We start from the raw sequence: 18,679 nt of genomic DNA, 5'->3' as shown, positions 1-18,679 counted from the left end.
GTAGGTACAAGTTTCACTTCATCAGAAGGTGCCAGACAGTTTTCTAGGACGGAATTCTAACCAGCAATAACTTACTTCGTATCTTGCCAGGGCTTTTTGTTCTCTATCTTTTCAATGTTGCCTGTGTTGGTGGGTGTGTAATGCTATCTCATTGACGTTTTTTGTTCGTTTGTTTCATTCTAGGTGAGATTTTTATTTTGTTGTTGTTGTTGAGTATATACACAGCAAAACAGGTGTAGGAGCCCTGGTGGTGCAGTGATTAAGCATTCAGCTGCTAACCAAAGAGTTGGCAGCTTGAATTCACCAGCCACTCCTTGGAAACCCTATGGGGCATTTGTACTCTGTCCTATAGGGTTCCTATGAGTCCAAATGGACTCAATGGCAGCAGTTGTTTTGTTTTTAGTATATGCAGGTATTCATATATATACATGTAAGTGTATGCATCCGTATATATGCATATATGCAATAGAGCACACAGGTGGCACAAACATGGATGCTTATTAAACACCTTATGGGATTGGTTTATGAGGCCTGAAGGCTTAGGACCATATAGTCTTGTGGGACAACTCAGTCAATTGGCATAATATAGTACGTTAAGTTTATGTTCTGCATTCTAATTTGGTGAGTAGAGTCTAGGGTTTAAAAGCTTGCGAGCAGCCATCTGAGATACCACTATTGGTCTTTATGCACCTGGAGCAAAAGAGAATGAGGGATACCAAAACTCACAGAAGAAATTAGTCCACAGGACAAATAGGTTACATAAACTACGACCTCATCTACCCGGAGACCAGAAGAACTAGATGGTACCTAGCTACCACTACCGACCGTTCTGATCAGGGGCACAATTGATGGATTCTGATAGAATGGAAGCAAAATATGGAACACAACTCAAGTTCTTAAAAACTCCACACTTACTAGACTCCCCATGATTATCGCCACAAGATACTCTTAAACCTTGAACCAAAACTATTCCTTGATGTCATCATGTAGCTAAATAATACATTGGCTCATAAAATAAATGATATTGAAACAGGCTGCTCAACCATATTGAAAACCCCAATCAACACCCCTTCCCCCCTCTCTTTGTCTTGTTAACCACAAGCTTGTTTTGAGCAGGTAGTCTCAGCAGGTAGTGTGGCTCTGTCCACTTACTGGCCCTAGTTACACCTAGAAACATGCACAGCATGCACAGATTGAAATCACATCCTTCAACTGACCCCCCCAGCCCACCCCCAAATATAGGCATGGGAGGGCTAAAGCCACAAAATTCCCTGTACCAAACCCAACCCCCTGAAGCCATTGGAAGCAAAAAGCTCCCCAGCCCCCTTAGTGAGCGAGCAAGTGGCCTTAAGGTCACTAGACCCCACGCGCTCCTTGTATGCGCAGACGACAAACTTGCCACTTTCTGTTTCCCTTGCAATCAGTGTCCGTGTTATTTCAATCTGCTAATCTTTTTTTTTTTAATAAGACAGGACAAGAACCCGAGTGGCATTCGGTTACAATATCACCTGTGAGTACTATACTCCTTAAAAATTTTTAAAAAAAAAATCATCTGTATGAGACCAAAATGTCAAAACTGACTCTAAAGCAAAGACGAGAAGGCAAGGGGACAGGGATACTAGATTAGCGGAAACGGAACAACCCAGTGGAGGTAAGAAAGTTGACAGGCTGTGTAAAATGTAACCATTGTTACTGAACACATCGGGGAGAAACTGTTAAGTGGGAACCTCGTTTGCTGTATAAACTTTCACTGAAAACACAATTGAATGTTGTTTTTTATTTTCCAGGAGAAATAGCTTTATTTGGACTGAGAGCTGGAGAATGAGAGTAGGACCTGAGATACCTTACTGAGCTGAAGAGTAGAGATGAAGTTCCCAAGTGGCAGTCAGAGCTCACCAACCAAAGGGACTCCACTTCCCAGCAGGCTTGCAGTTAGTAGAAACAATGAAAGGCTTGCTGGGAAATGTATTTGCCACTGAACCACTGAATTATGCCACTGAAAAAGGCTGCTTAGTAATATTGAAAACCCCAATCAACACCCCTTCACCCCCCCACTTTGTCTTGCTAACCACAAGCTTGTTTTGAGCAACATTTTTCAGGAAGTCACAGCAGGTAGTGGCCCCATCCACTGAAGTAGCCCCAGTTACACCTTGAAGCATGCACAGATTGCAGAAATCACATCCTTCAACTGACCCCCCCCACCCCCAAATAGGGTCACAGGAGGGCTAAGGGCAGAAAGTTCCAGGTACCAAACCCAACCTCCGACCCCACTGGAAACAAAAAGATCCCCAGCCCCTTTGGCAGGGAGCAGGTGGCCTTATGGTCACCAGACCCCATGTGCTCCTTGTATATGCAGACAAAAAACTTGCCATTTTCTGTTTTCCTTTGCAGTCAGCGTTCGCCTTATTTCAATCTGCTAATAAGACAGAACAAGAAACTGAATGGCTTCTGGTTACACCACCATTACGAAAAAGGTACAGGATTTTTTTTTACATAGTTAAATTTCCAAACACACCCCCAACCACCATTACAAAAGTTTTTTTTTTTTTTTTTTTTAAATCACATTTTACAGATCTTAAACTTGTCTTCAGCATTTAGTTCGAAGGGCTCACCGTCTTCAAAAAACAACTCCCCTGCTAAACTCATTAGTTAAAAATTCTATCCAGGAAGCAAGAAGGCCTTTGCTAGCCCTCCCGCAATCCTTTTCTCACTTTCCCTGGGCAGTTAGGGCTGAGAGACAGGGTGAGGTTCAGGCTAGAGGCACAAGGGTTAATTTCCCTCAGTACAACATGGCAGCTGAAGCTTGATGGGAGAGCAGAACTCCTGAGACTTGAGGGAAGGGTCCAGGCCCTGTATTCAGTCAGGGTCACTGCTGGAAGAGGAAGAGGAGGAGGAGGAGGAGGAGGGAGAGGAATGCTTGCCATGCTTGTGGTGTTGTGCATCTTTTTATGAGCTTTCTTCGTTTTCTTCTGCATCTTCTTGTCCTTCACTATTCCTGGTCCTACTATGCCAGGAGCCAAGGGATTCATTGGAGGCACTCCAGGGGCAGGTGGTGGGTATGGAGGAGGGCAGGGGCCAGGAGGTAGGTAGGGTCCTGGGGGTTGGCATCCTGGGTACCCTGGTTGTGGCACAGGTCCAGGGGGTACAAATGGGGGGAAAGCTGGATTCCCCTGGGGAACTTCTGGGAGAGTGGGAAAGAGGCCTGGAGGACAGTGTTGGAACCTCCAGGGTACCCAGTGTTAGGGGGACATGGATTTGGCCCTGGCTGCCTGGCATTGGCATTCCACATTGTTCAGTTGTTTCCTTAAGCCTTTACACCACTACTAGGACCTGGTTTCATCCTTCCTTCCAACTGCCAGAATGTTATTTTTTAAAAAAGAACATAACGCTCAGGGCAGATGTTTTCTACTAGATAAGCTAAAGTATTGTTTGTTTTTAAGAGGACTTCAGGGGGGTGTTTTTGGTTTAAGGTTTAAAGATTGTCTCAGGGTAACAGTTTCAGGGGTTTATCCACCCTCCATGGCCCTAGGAAGTCTAGAGTCCATGAGAATTTGAAAGTTTGTTCTGCTTTTCCCCCTTTTGATCAGGATTCCTTTATAGAATGATGGATGAAAATGTTCAGTAGTGGTAGCCAGGCACCATCCAGTTTTTCCAGTCTCATGGCAAAGGCGGCAGTTGTTCATCATCGAGCTTTTAACTTGCGTTTCCAGAGCAAGCAATGATGTTGAAACGTACTTTCTTGTATATTTTGGCCATTAAGAAACCCTGTTTCGTGAAGAAGGCCTACTCAAGTATTTTCACACTTTTAATTACCTTGGCTGTTTATTATCAATTTCTAAAAAATTCTCTATATATTTAAGATTTGAGTCATTTATTCACATAAGATGTTTTCCTTATTTTTAACCATAGAATTTACAAACCCTTATGTTATTTATAATTCTCTCTTTTTTTCTGGGAAGAAAGTGCCCTACAAGTGCCCATAATTTGCTTCACTCTTTGTTGGGTATGATGTTGGAGATTAAAAGTTGGGTATGATGTTGGAGATTAAAAGGGAGAGTTGATTCTTTCTGCACTTGTAAGAAGATGCAGGAAGAAGCTGAGATACAGAATGGAAAAATAGCCTAGAACAAGGAAACTGGTTTTAGGGTTTGGTAGTGAATGTCAGATTTTGTTTGCTTTTCATTTGTTTATACACAATTTTTCTTTGCCATGTTCCTAATATGATGCAGGCGTGCTTGATTTACTTGTTAATTTTTTTTTAAATGCATATGCATGTCTATATAAAGTGACTTCTCACACTGCAAATATTCATTAGTGGACCTCCCAGGCTCCTCTAACCTAGACTCACCTAAGGTTCCACAGACTGTGCATTGGGCCCCATCTAGGAGATCTAGTGGAAAAGTGGAGTTGTAATTAAAGGGAGGGGAGGAATGTGACATTCTCAACTATAGTTGCTTTCTCCACTGCGGTGATTTTCATATTTCCTTCACACCTAATTCTTTCTTCAGATAAGGGTAATTGAAAAAAAAAATTCAGTTTCATCTTTGAAATTCAGAGAAACTTGGGGTGGGGAAGTTCAAGTGCTACTCAACTGGGAAAACAGGGGGATTGCTTACTCACTGGCAATGGGCCAAGGGTGTCTCTTTTTGTGTTCTTTGGCAACTGGAAATGGGACTCAACTCACCTTCACCAGTCACTAGATGACTCTCTGATTCCAGAGGAGGCCCACTTGTTGGTAACTTCAGAAGTGGAAATTTCTAGGATTTCTTTCCTTTTCTGTGTTCTATTTCATGCCTCCCTCTCCGGCAAAAAGAGAGGATTCACCACCTTCCTTTAGCTTCAGGACCCTTTTGGGGCCTTCCTGGACTGGGGTGTGCTGATTTCTCCTACATGTCCTCCCTCAGCCACCTGGGCGTCTGTAGAGCTCAGGCTGACTCAGGTGCTAACCTGTGGGACCAAGAGAAGCCTCGAGGGCAGCAAATGCTGGGATGACTGCGCTCTGACTTTGCTGGCTAGCCTGCACCATTTCACCTGCTCCTCCCGGTAGGGGGAAAAGGAAAACTTGGCCCCTCAAGTTTGTTTGTTTGTTTTCCCCGAGACTGAACCAAAAGAAGAGAAAGGTTCCAGAAGAAGAGAAAGGTTCCAAAAGAGAAGAGCTTGCTGGGTGAACCCAGCCCCCTGCTAAGCCCTGGAGGACAAGTGCCAAACGGGCTAATTTCAAAGACCAAACCAAACAAAACAGAACAAAAAAATCGAACCCTTTTTCTTCGAGTGGATTCCGACTCAAAGCGACCCTATAGGACCAAGTAGAACCGTCCCATAGGGTTTCTGAGGGGCGGCTGGTGCATTCCAACTGCCACCCTTTTGCTTAGCAGCAGAGCTCTTAACCACTGTGCAACCAGGGCTCCAATTCTAAAGAGCACCCAAGGAAACGGTACAATGGTGTTGCCACCACATTGGCAACCAACCGATCTGGCGCCAACCCTCGCCACACACGGAGGTCTGAAATCCTGACCTCTGAGTGAGCGAGGGGCACGAATTGAACCGAAACCGCGCCTTCATCAAGAGAGTCCTTAGTCCAATCTCGGAAACCAAGAACAAGAGGGATTGTGCACATCAATAGTTCTAACTATTTCTGACAAGAGGGCGATTTCGTCCCCTGCCGCACCCGCTGGAACATTTGGCAGTGTCTGAAGACATTTTGATTGTCATGACTTGGGGGTCTGTAGATTCTACCGGCATCTAGTGGGCAAAACCCGGGGTGTTGCTAAACATCCTGCATTACATGGGAGAGCTCTCCACAATAAAGAATTATCTGATCCAAAACATCAGTAGTGCCGGGGAAGAGAAACCGTGGAGCATATCAGTGTCCACCCTTAACCAAGAAGACATTACTAATTGCTGACTAATTGGTTATGGAGTCTGATGAAATAACCGGCCCGAACTTGTGGAAGGATGGAGTTGCCGTCAAATACAATGGAAAAGTGCAGCTGCGGCACGTTTTAGGAGCACACCCAGTTCAGGGTCCCGCGGCCCTGCTTGAAAGAGTTTTCTATCCAGGGTATCTCCGCTCCCGCATCCACCTGCGTCCTTTAAGATGAGGGCGACCCTGCGGACTCTGTGCTGGGGCCCTTTTCACCCTGGGCGTCCTCCCTCCACACCTCCTCCCAGCAACCCGGTCCACTGTTGTGCATCTGAGGGTCATCTCTTCTCGCGCTGTTGCCTCGCAAAGGCCTATCTCTAGGTTGATTTTGAGGCGAGGCGGTACGAGCCAACTCGCTCTGCGACTCGTGGACCTTCTGAGCTTCGCGTGTGAGTCAGTGGACTTCCGGAGGGCTCGGTGCCTCGCTTTTTAAGAAAGCAGGAGCATAGTGACCTGTGAGGGAAGATCCCTAGAGGAGCAGCTCGCCACAGGAAGCATAGACGGGCCTGGGTTTCCCAGAGCTCAGCTCAAGGAGAGTTAGTTACTCCCTGAGGGCTTAAGAAAAGTAGCCAGAGGTAGCTCCTTGATGGTCTAATGGTTAGGGTTTGGAGCTTTCGCTATTCTGGGTCAGGAAATTCCTTTGCAATGTGTATTATCACGGAAAGGAGCCCTGCTGTTGCAAGGGTTAAACGCTTGGCAGTTTAGAGAAAGCTCACCCTTCAGGAGACAAATACCTGGGGATCCTAGGGATCTTAAAGATACTGCCTAGGAAACCCCATGGGGCAGTTGAGCTCTGTCATAAGGGGTCGCTATCAGTTGGCATCGATTTGAGGGCACACAGCAACTGTCAGACAGGGGAATCTTCCTCCTTATTTTTGCAGTTGTGGTGCACTGCAAGGGCCAGATGCAGAAGAGCCCCTGCACAGAACCTCAAATCTCTGCCAAAGGAGAAGGCAGAGGAGAAGATGAGAGCTTGTTAACATTGCTAGAAACTACTTAGCTAAGGGTGTGCATTATCCCACTTCTAGGTCTCTTCCCGGAGAGGAGGGAATGGATCACTCTCTTGCAGCACGAGAGGGAAGCATGTAGACCATCTCCCCAACTCAGCTGCTGAGTGAGATTTGCTGACGACAGAGGACTGACATCTACTATTGAAGTTGGCCATGCTGTCTCTTCCCTATGTGAGTAAAGTGTTGTTCTGATGCTTTGCTGGACATTATGAATGCCTGAGTGTGTTGTGTTTATATTGGAACACCTGCAAGCCTTGGAATGGGTTAGACATCCTAGTGTTGTTGCTGCTGGTGACAGGCATTGTTATACTCTTTGCTATTCTCCATTCATTGGGACTCCTCACTTGTAGGTGGTGATGTCTTAATTTATAATTATTATTTCCTGATGAGATTTACTATCTTTTAACTTATTATGGTCATCTTCTACTTTACAATCTGGAGCATAGCTGTAATTATAGGTTACAACTTCTTGTTTCCTACTTCCAACATTTAGCTGACCTCTCACGGTCAGTCTCCCATGATTGTCTTGTCTTGACCATGCGACACCTTTCTGCTTTCTCATATGTAATGATTTCGTAGAGTAATATATGTAATTTTGGATCGTATTGTAGATGTTATGAATCATAAAGGTAGAGACTCTTGGCTGTTATGCATTATAAAGTGTACTGAATTTTTTTTGTTTTTAAAAGCAGGCTGTTACTCTGCTTTATATCAAACTGCAAACACTGTCTCCTCTGCAATGGAGAGCAGGCGAAATCTCATTTCAGTCCTTTAGCCACAGCTGGACTGCTTGGAGGGTGCCTGCCCATACAAGCATAATTCAGGGGTCAGTCAGAAATTTGGGCAGAGTTTTTACCCAGAGTTTGGTGCTTCCCTTCCATGAATTCTCCCTTTCTGGGTGTAAAAACCACATAGGGGTGATGTCTGGCCTCTTCTAACTTCACAAGGGGAAAGGAAAATCAAGTTCCAGAGCATAAGGCTGGCTCCCATGAGGTGGAGGGCACACAGGCTTTTCTGTCCACCATCTTTACCAATTCTGACACCAACTGTCCCTCCCATAGCACTCTCTACTGGGTTTGATAATTCATTGAGATGGCCACACAGACCTCAAAGACCAAGCTCATGTTTATGAGGTTTATTCTAAGGGAAGTAATAGTTGTAATTCAGGCTTAGGAACACTCAGGATACAGTTCTTTTGTCAGCCTTGCTTACAGGCACCACCTCTCCCTGGCCCTCAGCCTCGCCCAGTGGCACTCCACTTTTTCTCCTCATGGGCTAGGAAGTCCACTGTGCAGACTCCTGCTGCTGGGTCTCTGCTGCTGGGTCTCCAGCTGGTTCCTCCTAACTTGGTGATGATGGTGGGCATCTCCTCCTCTCTGCTTTGAAATTGGCTCTCTTTTAAGGCAAAACTGACCAATCCCCTTGGTAGGCCACAACTACCCTATCACACAGTCACCAGGGTAGGAATTGGAAGACCTTGGCTAGAAAGACCACGCACAAAAGCAATTAATTGCACCACAGTGGGGTTTTCCCCCTTGATTTTCCAACTTTGTTGCCCCAACTTTGTCCTCTGATCCTTCAGTCAGCAAGACAGCTTGGTTTTGCAATTTCACTGACCCAAAGACAGCAGACTAAGCTTTGCCCTCAGACAAAAATCTGAAGTATGAAAACTCACTCCCTGTCATCCTTTCCTCCATGTGCTTGCCTGCTTTTGTTCAGTCTCCCAGAAACTTCAGATAATTTAAAAATGTATATTTTGTCCACATTTTATAAATTTTTTCTGGTGGAATGGCTCTGAAAAGAGTAAACAGCCATTGCCAAAAGCCAAACTCCCTCTCAAAATTACAGCAGCCTAGCATGCACTTGGCGGGGAGGGGACGGTAGGGGAGAGCCTCCTTGGCTTAGTGGTTAAGAGGTATGAAAAAAAAAAACCAAAAAGGCAGTTCAAATTCACCATGTGCTCCTCAGAAACTCCATGGGGCAGTTCTACTCGGTTCTATTGGTTCGCTATGAGTCAGAATCAGTTTTGGTTTTATTATTTTTATTATGTTGGTTTAGCACACTGAGCAGAAGACCTGGTGGCACAGTGGTTATCTGCTCGCTTCAAACTGTAAAGATTAAAGCCTTGGGAACCCTATAGAGGAGCTCCACTCTGTCCTATAGAGTGGCTATGAGTCAGAATCCACTCCAGGGCAATGGGTTTGGTTTGGTATTTTGATAGCCATTGGGGAGAGGCTCCTGCAGATGGAATTTCTGCATGACTATATACCCTTGGGCAACATACTTAGTAGCTCTCTAAAGACACTCCTCCCTTGTGTGGAAAGAAGAAAAGGCAAAAACCATGTGCCCTGAAGAAGAAAAGAGGGAGCACACTTAGTAGGGTCTGCTACTGGAAGCCTGAGTGGCGTGGTGTCTATCCCTGGGTTTGAGAAGTGACCAATGACTGGCTATTATGTCTCCTCCTTCACCAGAGTTTTGGCACTCTGTGTGTGGCTCTTCTACACTTGGCCCTTGTAGCACTGCGGGGGTAAAGAGGAAGGGTCTTGTCAGAAGAGAGACATTGCCTAAAGATTTCCCTGACCCTGAGGGAATCAAATCCAGACCTCAGGATGAATATGCCAAATCCTAACCAGTAGACCGCCAAAGACCCTTAAGTTAAATTCTTTCTCTGAATCATCTGGCCCCTTGCATTAAGCTCTGAGAGGTCTGAGTTCTCTCACCTTTCTAGGCGAGGACCTAGCCTGCAGGGATTGTGTCTGAATGTCATTCCCTCTCTGCTTGCTCCAAAAGGCCTGCCAAGTCCAAAAGTTGTGGAGGGAGTTGGCTCTTCTGGACTATGCCTTTGCTAGGCAGCAGCATGTGGGGAGGTGATTGCAGGATCCAGGGCCCTGGATGAGGTTGTGGGTGGGAGGGAGGGGAAGGTGGAAGGAGAGGAGCCCAGATTGAGAAGGGCCTAGCACTGCCCTTCCTTTAGCTCAAAACAAAAAAAGAAAAAGAAAAAAATGGGAGGGACATATATGCAGAAATGTAGGTACCTTAGATGGAAATCTCTTTAGACCAAGACCTCAGGCCTGAAATGAACTGCGAATGTCCCCCTAAAATCTTCTGCAGAGGTAGTGTTGCCATGTTAGTTGATGGCAACTCCATCCTTCCAATACTCAGAGCACACATTTAGAGTTTTTCTTGAGAGCCATCTCTTTCTCAGACTTCACTTCTAGTTAGTCATGAATTCGTGTTTTCTTGCCAGTGAAGCTTGGAAGGTGGTCTACACAACCTTGTCATTTCTTTCTCTGAACTGAGCAAAGGACTCTCCTGATAAAGGGGAGATCAATATAACTCCAGACCCTCAGCTAGCTCAGACCATAGGGTTTGTTATCTTAATATTGAGACCCTGGGTCTGGTCTGCCCTCACACCTGTTTATTGTCTGTGTGTGTCCCTGAAAAACAGCCTCTTCCCTGGGTCTTGTCTTGGTGATCTGGAACTGCCACACCCTTCTGGTTAAGCCTGCAGAGAAACTTGAGACCCTGCTGTACTGAGTTTGTTCAAACCCTGCCAAACACACGTGTGTGATGCACAAAGGCGAGTTCAGTGAGTTGTGGTTCCCTGGGGACCCGCTGCTCTTTCTATGTTCTTTCTGCTCCTGTAGGGGAAGGAAAACTGGCCCCTTTGCCCTGTCCAAAAGAACACCAAAGGGACACTGGAACAGAGTAGCTGTGAATCCTTTCCACCGGGGGGTGGGGGGGGGGGTGGGGAGGGGGAGGGTGGGGGGAGGGGGCAGGAAACAGATAAAGGAAGGAAGGAAAGGGAAAAAAACATGTTATGAAATTTCCTGATCTAAAGCTAAGGTGAAGTCAGCACCCTCTGGAACTGGACCCTCAATTGCTGGGGGAGGGGGACGGGCAATCTAGTCCAGTTGTATCCCGGTCTCCAGTTTGAACCAAAGCAGAACAAGGCCAAGCAAGGCATCCTGGTTTCCAGTGAGCACGCCAGTCTGGGCCTTTCCCAGGGTGGGAGCCCTTGAACTTCTGGTGTGAAGGCAATGTGGTGTAAGCACTGCACCAAGAACAGCAACTGCTGTAGGAAATGGCACATTCTTCCCCACTTGTGTTTTTTTATTTGTTTGTTTTTGCTTTTTGTTTGTTTGTTTAAACTTAACGTCAAAAGATGAAAATGTTGAGGCACATGAAGTTTAAGACACATATTCAGACCACACAAGGGTGAATCAGACTCCTAACCCAGAGTCTGAGCTCTTGAGCACAGATTAGACTAGGTCTCCCTCATTCTCTTTCATTTTTTTCTGGGTTTCTTAGCTACAGAAAAGGAGAAACAGAATGTCAGAGAGATGGAGGGATGCATAGCCCCTGTAGCTGTCAGAGAGCAAAGTAGGTAACTACTGTGGATGTTTTTGCAACATGGGGGAGATTTCTGGGAGGCCATTGAATTGGTAGTTGACAAGCTTACTGTGATCAGGAGAGGAATCTGAGATGCCAAAGATTCAAAAAGTAAAACAAAAATGGTAAAGCTCCTTGCAGTAAATTTAGAAAAATGCGGTCACCATCCTGGGGTAAGAGGATTTCTTAGAGAAAACAATAAGCCATATATATATATATATAAGTTTTTGTTTAAAGATACGTTACATGTCATTGAAATTAAAAGCCTCTGTTCGTGAAAAACCACCTAAGAAAGTGAAAAGGCAAGCCACGGCCTGGGAGAAAATATTTACAACATGATTATCTGCAAAATGACTCAAATCTTGTACACAGAACTTTTAGAGATCAGTAATAAAAAGCCAAGCCAAATAACTGCGCAAAATATTGAATAAGCTTTCTTGACAAAGGAGGATTTCTAAACAGCCAAAAGGCTTAAGAAAACAAGCTCTAAGTCATTACTTATTGGGGAAACACAAGTTTAAACCATGGAAAGGTACCCTTACAAACCCACCAGAATGGTAAAATTAAAAGACAGAGAACACCAAGTGGTGAAAAGAATATGGAACAACTCCAACCGACTTTGCTGGTGAGAAACCATTGTAGGGGACCATTTGGCAGCTTCTATTTTTTTATCAGAGTTATACATGCACCTCTCCGCTGACCCAGCAACTCCAGTACTTCAAGGGAAATAGATGCACAGGTCCACACAAAGACTCAGACAAGCAGGCTCCTAGCGGCCTTTTCACAATAGCCAAAACTAGAAATAACCCAAATGTGAATTAACTGTGGTGTCTTCACACATTGGAATAACATTCTTCAACAATACCACATTTAAGAAGTGATAAATGCAACAACATAGCTACATCTTGAAAACATAATGTTGCGTGAAAAAAGAGAAAAACAGACAAGAGTCAGATAGAAAAAATACGCATTCATTCCTGTGCATTTCAAGAACAGGCAAAAGTAATCTGTGGTGAGAGACCTCAGAAGAGTGATTAATTAAATCAGGATGGGGCGGGGAATGGGGATTATCTGGACCTTCCTGGGATGATGGAAACCTTCCATAACTTGATTATGTCTGTCAAAATTCCATACTTGTTCACTAAGGATTTCTGCAGTATCAAAACAAAACAAAAAAACAAAACCCAGTGTCCCCGAGTCGATTTCGACTCATAGGGAATCTATAGGACAAGGTAGAACTACCCCATAGGGTCTCCAAAGAGTACCTGGCGGACATAGCACTTAACCACTAAGCCACCAGAGTTTCCTTCTGCATTAGACTCGGTGCGAATTACACTTCAGTTAATGTACTGTTAGCATAAAAACTGAGGGACAAGGCGTGAGGGACATGGCCCGCACACGGAGTATGGCAGGAAGTTTGGATTTTACTGTAAACGCATTAAAAGTTTACCCTGGTTTCCTGTAAAAAAAAAAAAAAAAAAAAAGTCCAGCTGGTATTTGAAATACCTTTACCAGGAAAACGGTTATGACCACTTCATCTCAACAGTGGAAGGTACTTGTAAGGCTGAATGAGAGGCATTTCACCGTTTCCCGTATGTGGGGCGCACGCAAGGTTTCCCTTAGACCTGGCTCCAGGCATGCACACTGTCAAGGGTTCCTTCTCTTCTACCCCTAGCCATAAGGATTGCTGCCTTCTAGCCGCAGATGGGGAGCAACGCCGGTGCGGGAATGAACCGCAAACCGAAAGAAGCTAGCCAGTGCGTAATAAAATAAGCGCCAGACACAGCCGTGGCTCGGATTCGAACCGAGATTGCCGCGGCCACAACGCAGTACTCACCACTATAGGATCACCGCGCACCACAAACCTACCAGCGCTCACTGATCTTCTTTAAACTTTATTGACGTAGAAATAATCATACTGCTTTACTGTTTTGTTCTTGAACAACCACAGGTGCTCTGCTTTTCTCCCACTTCTTGCGGTCTCTCAGCTCCTCCCTCCCCATTGTGCTACAAAATAGAAACCATTCTCTCCTCCCCAGCACCTCGCCTGAGTCTCTGCACAGGCCTCCTTGAGGTCTGGTTCTCCTCCACGCCTCCCTGCTTTCCTTCGCTCTTCTCCACTGTCCCCACTCCCCACTCATTTTCCGCTCTGCCGCCCCACCGAAATAATCATACTGCTTTACTGTTTTGTTCTTGAACAACCACAGGTGCTCTGCTTTTCTCCCACTTCTTGCGGTCTCTCAGCTCCTCCCTCCCCATTGTGCTACAAAATAGAAACCATTCTCTCCTCCCCAGCACCTCGCCTGAGTCTCTGCACAGGCCTCCTTGAGGTCTGGTTCTCCTCCACGCCTCCCTGCTTTCCTTCGCTCTTCTTCACTGTCCCCACTCCCCACTCATTTTCCGCTCTGCCGCCCCGCCGACCGCAACCGCGGCAAGCGGGGGGCGTCCAGAGCCCGGCGGGTGGGCGAAGGCGGAACAGCCCTATCGTGGGCCCCCTCGGGCTCAGGCAAGTGTCCAGACCCGGGGCTCCACAGGGGTCGCTGGTATCTGGGGCGGACGAGGAGCAAGAAGGGGCGAAGGCCATTCTGCTGTCCTCCTAGCTTCAGACTCATCCAACGCACTGATTTTAAGGCGATGAACAACACGATGTGTCGCCCCAACCTGCGGTGTTGTGAGGCTTTGCTAAAGTCCTACAGCAGAAAGCCGCTGGCACCGCCTAGTGGTTCATAGGCGGTCACCGTATTGAAACAGGAGGGGTTACTTGTGGTCTCTGTGGTGCAATCAGTTACCGGTTGGGCTCTTAACAGAAAGGTTAGTGTTTGGAGCCCACCCAAGGACAAGCCTCAGATTTTATAAGTGTTAAGATGTCCCCAGAGCTTCTGCTCCTTACATCTTACTATATAAAGGCAGAGAGCAACCTCAGTTAGCTTTCTATCCTCCTTTTCGGAAATTGAGAGCTCGGAAATGATTGCAAGAGAGGAATCCTGGGAGTTGTTTTTGGACTAAGTTTTTTTTTTTTTTTTTTTTACATTTGTTTGTACTGTTTTTTATTTAAACCCTAGTGGTTAAGAGCTATGGCTGCTAACCATAAGGTTGGAGGTTTGAATCCACCAGGCGCTCCTGGGAAACCCTGTGTGGCGGTTCTACTGTGTCCTATATGGTCGCTATGAGTCGGAATCCACTCGACAGCAACAGGTTTGGTTTTGGTATTATTTATTTAACCCTTTCCATATACTTTGGAAATTAAGTTGGGTCTATGGTTTCATGATTACAAATAAATCTGCAATCACCATTAGCTATCTAGCTATCTGTTTACAATCCCTTGTTCTGTTTCTTTTGCAACCCTGACTAAGACACTCTCATTAATTTCAGAAATCCCAGGTCGATGGCAGCGGTTCCCACCGTCCTTCATAAAATCACCAACATAGAATGCTTTGAGGATGCAACGATAGTTCCCTTGCATGTATTTCTCACGGACTTGTCAAAGGTTATGTTTTCCTGATCATACTTGGGGCTGTAGATGTGGGCGAATGAGCAGGCCTTAGGTGATAAATTTACTGTAGCTTTCGGTTTTTTTCTCTAAAATAAATGCATCAAAGACACTCTGGCAGTTCAGCTGCATTTACTGTAGGCCACCTTTGGGTGCAAGTTTTCAGTCAACTGTTTCAAGTGAACAGTTTAGAATTGCTGACAGCTGCTCAAACAAATACTTTGGCTCCAGAATTTCTACCTAGTGCACCAATATCAATAAGTAAACCTAGTGGTAGTGGTATCCAACATTATGTTCCTTCTGCTCTGCCTCTATCCCCTGTGGATCCATTTCCATAGATGCACCTCAGGATTTAGTGGCACTGGGTTTTCTTGTTTTTTCAACTGGCATAAATCTTACAGTACTACTGGTTGTATTGCACCTTCCTATGGGTCATCACAGTTTGTGCATTTCCGTCTGGGAACTTCCGGGACTCTGATTCTAAATCTTAAGCAATGGGAAAAAGTAGCAATGGGCTCTGAGGAGTAAAAAAGCAACTGTTTCAGCCCGGTTTCGGAACGAGGACCTTTCGCGTGTCAGGCGAACGTGATAACCGCTACACTACGGAAACCACAAAAGTGGACTTGCCTCAAAATTTTTCCTTGAAAATTCTAAGACCCGCGGTCTGAGAACTTTGGCTTCCAACAGATGAAATTCAACTCCATTTAAAATTCGACTGCACGCAGCAAAGTGCTGCAGAAATCACTCCGGAAATCACTAACAATCCCTTCAGGCAAAGGCGTCTAAGGCGTCCCTTAGGCCCTAAGATGGTTTTCTGTGCCAAACAAGAAAGCTAGGACTACGGGGGTGGGGGGCGGGGGTGATGCCCTCCCCCGGGCTTTGGAACCGCGCAGCTCACTAGAGTTTCCATTTTCAGAACTAAGCTCCTCTGGGACTCTCCAACTCCCCACAGCGCAGGAGCTGTGAAGGCAGTCACCTTGGGGCATCGGACCAGCGCCTCGGTGGCCCCTTTAAGGGCGCTGGTGCTCTTGACAAATGATCCCTGTTTCCATGAAAAGATGTTCAATGTCATTACTGGTTATTCTTCCCACACTTGCTGTTAGTTGCCAAGGAGTAGATTAGGATTCATGGCGACCACATGAGTGCAGTGCAGAAGTGCCCCATAGGGTTTTGAAGGCTGTAACTTGGTGGTGCAATGGTTAAAGCGCTCGGCTGCTAACTGAAAGGTCGACAGTTCAAATCCACTAGCTGCTCTGCGGGAGGAAGATGTGGCAGTCTGCTTCTGTAAAGATCACAGCCTTGGAAACCCTATGGGGTAAGTCTACTGTGTCCTATAGGGAGGACATGAGTCAGAGCGGACTCCATGGCAATGGCTTCGAATTTTGGATCTTTCAGAAGCAGATCGCCAGACTTGTCTTCTGAAGCGCCTCTGCGTAGGTTCCCACCACAAACCTTTCAGTTAGGAGTCAAGTGCTCAATTGTTTGGTAGAAAACCAGAAGACAAGCATTGCTGAGGATGTGGAAAATTCAAACCCACACCCATTGCTGGTGAGATTGTAAAATGGCACAATCTCTGTGGAAATCTGTTTGGCAGTTCCTCAAGAGTTGTCCATAGAATTACCAAATGACCCAACACTTATTGAAAGCAAGAATGCAAACAGATACTTGTACACCAATGCTCATTGTAGCATTATTCACATTATCCGAAAGGTGTAAACAATCCAAGTGTCCATCAGCAGATGAATGGATGAACAAAATGTGGTCTATCCATACAGTGGAATATTATTCAGCCATAAACAAAAAGGAAGTTGTGATACTTGTTAAGACATGGATGAACCTAGAAAAATTATGTTGAATGAAAGAAGCCAGACACAAAAGGACAAATATTATATGATCTCCCTGACTTGGAATCTCTGAAATAGCAAATGCATGAAGATCAAAGTTTATTAATGGTTACCAGGGGCGGGTGGGAGGGAAAAGGCAGGAAAGATTGCTTAAGGGGCACTGAATTCCTGTTTAAGGATGATGAAAAAGTTTGGAAACGGATAGTAGTGATGGTTCCACAACATGGTGAACGTAATTACTGTCACTGAACTGTGCACATAAAGTGGTTGAAATGGCAAGTGTTTTGTTATCTATTTCATCACACACTCTCAAAATGACCCACACTTCCTGTCCACCCAGAAACAGTAGAACCCTCCCTCCAGGCCCTACCCTGTGCTCTTTCCTCAGAAGCCCTTTTGCCTCAGCACCTCCCCTCTGTCCCCCCTCTGACACTTGTGGAGTCTCTTGTTCTGTGCCACTCAATTTCAGTCCACTACTCTAATCATGTCCTCACGTTTTAGCCTTACCTTAGCAAAGGCTGAAACATGTGCCTTAGGGCACTTGGCTCTTTGAAAATGTCTAACAAGCAACACAGGCCAAGCCAGCCTTGAAGACCTGCACTGGATTCTTTACAGATGCAGAGAAGAGCGGGCTACTGGAGAACCACAAACTCACCGCGTGCGCCCCCGCATATCGCACACCTGGGCCAAGCCCAGTTCAAGAACCGGAAAAAAAAGCGCCTTCTGAAGCGTATCTGCAGATAGAACCCGAAGGGAGTTGGTTTCTTGACCCGGAGAGGCCAGTCGAGCGGAGGGGTCTCAGACATGTCCCCAACTCTCCAAGAGAGGCCAGGAACGGCTGATTTTGAGGGACAGAGCCAAAGAAAGGGGGCAAAGGCAGCCCAACCCCACGCTCTGAAATTAAGTCTGGAACCCTAAGTTCTGAGCTAGCGGAGGGACACGCCTTAATTTGATCTCCTTCCTTTATCGGGAGAGTTGTTGGTCCAAATTCAGAGCTCAGGAAATGCAGGAACTGTGTAGACCATCGTCCACATTTGACGGACAAAAAACCAAAAGGTCCATTGTGGTCGAGTCTATTCTGACTCATAGCGAGCAGAGTAGATCACCCGCTTGGGGTTCACCAATGAGCGGGTGGTGAATTCGAACTATGGATTCTTTAGATAGCAGCCTAAGCTCTCAACCACTGTACCAGCAATGAGAACGCTTTCGTTCTCAAACAATGAGATGTGGAGTCTGAGGAAAAGACCTGAGGCAAGGAGATTTTGCAGTTATTTGCCTGAGCACATGGAAGGGTGGATTTGCCACCGACGAAGATGGGAAAACGGCAAGGGCAGAGGACTTTAGGGGGAATTCCGGAGTTCCATACGGGGTCCAGGGGTCCTGGTTCAAAGAGTTATTCATCCAGGCTGTCTCGGTTTCTGCATCAATCCGAGCCCTTTCTGATGTTGTAGTTCTCGGGGGCTCATGCTTGGCCCCCTATCCATCCTGGGCGCCTCCTCCCTGCAGGCTTGTCCCCTGCACTGGACCCGGCCACCTTCTCTCCATACGCTGCTGCCACGCAAAGGCCCATCTCTAGGTCAGGTCTGAGGTGAGGCGGGGCAAAGCCACCTTGCTTCGAAACTTGCGGAGACCTGACAGCGCTCGGCGTGCCGCAAGCTGGCTCGCGTTTTGGAGAAGGCAAGAAGGAAAGGGCCTTGGGAGACGATCCCTAGATGAGATGGAAGCATCCAGGAAGGTAGGAATCCTGGCTTCCCCGAGTCTGGTGCAAAGAGATGTACTTCCTCAAAGCAGGAGATTACAGGCTTCCAGACAGGTCCCGGTGGCCTAGTGGCTAGGATTCTGCGCTTTCACCGCCTCGGCAGGGGTTCGATTCCCTGTCCGGGAAAGCTGTTATGCTATGTCTCCCCACTACAGGAAATCTTTAGCCTTGTTTGATGCAGAAGAGTTCCAGCATCGCCCAGCCTTGGAGAGGTGAGAGGCGATAAGGAGCTGTTCAGCGGCTCGGGGCCCCCAAGAGGTG

At 46.3% G+C, this 18,679-nt stretch overlaps 1 long non-coding RNA gene across 3 annotated transcripts in view; it reads right to left on the bottom strand.

Annotated features, from left to right (window-relative positions):
• Window positions 1–13,385, bottom strand: part of LOC126073314 (uncharacterized) — a 45,143-nt gene extending 31,758 nt beyond the window's left edge. For 2 of the 3 annotated variants that reach the window (XR_007516718.1, XR_007516717.1), the window contains exon 1: window positions 13,163–13,385. This is a non-coding gene — a long non-coding RNA (uncharacterized LOC126073314). The remainder of the gene's footprint in view (window positions 1–13,162) is intronic. The other variant, XR_007516719.1, reaches the window with a different exon arrangement.
• Between the last annotated feature and the right edge of the window lie 5,294 nt (window positions 13,386–18,679).

The sequence above is a fragment of the Elephas maximus genome, chromosome 3, assembly GCF_024166365.1.
Source record: "Elephas maximus indicus isolate mEleMax1 chromosome 3, mEleMax1 primary haplotype, whole genome shotgun sequence".
NCBI classification, from domain to species: Eukaryota; Metazoa; Chordata; class Mammalia; order Proboscidea; family Elephantidae; genus Elephas; species Elephas maximus.
Note: the sequence above shows the minus strand (reverse complement) of the source record. Positions and strands in the feature narration are given on the sequence as shown.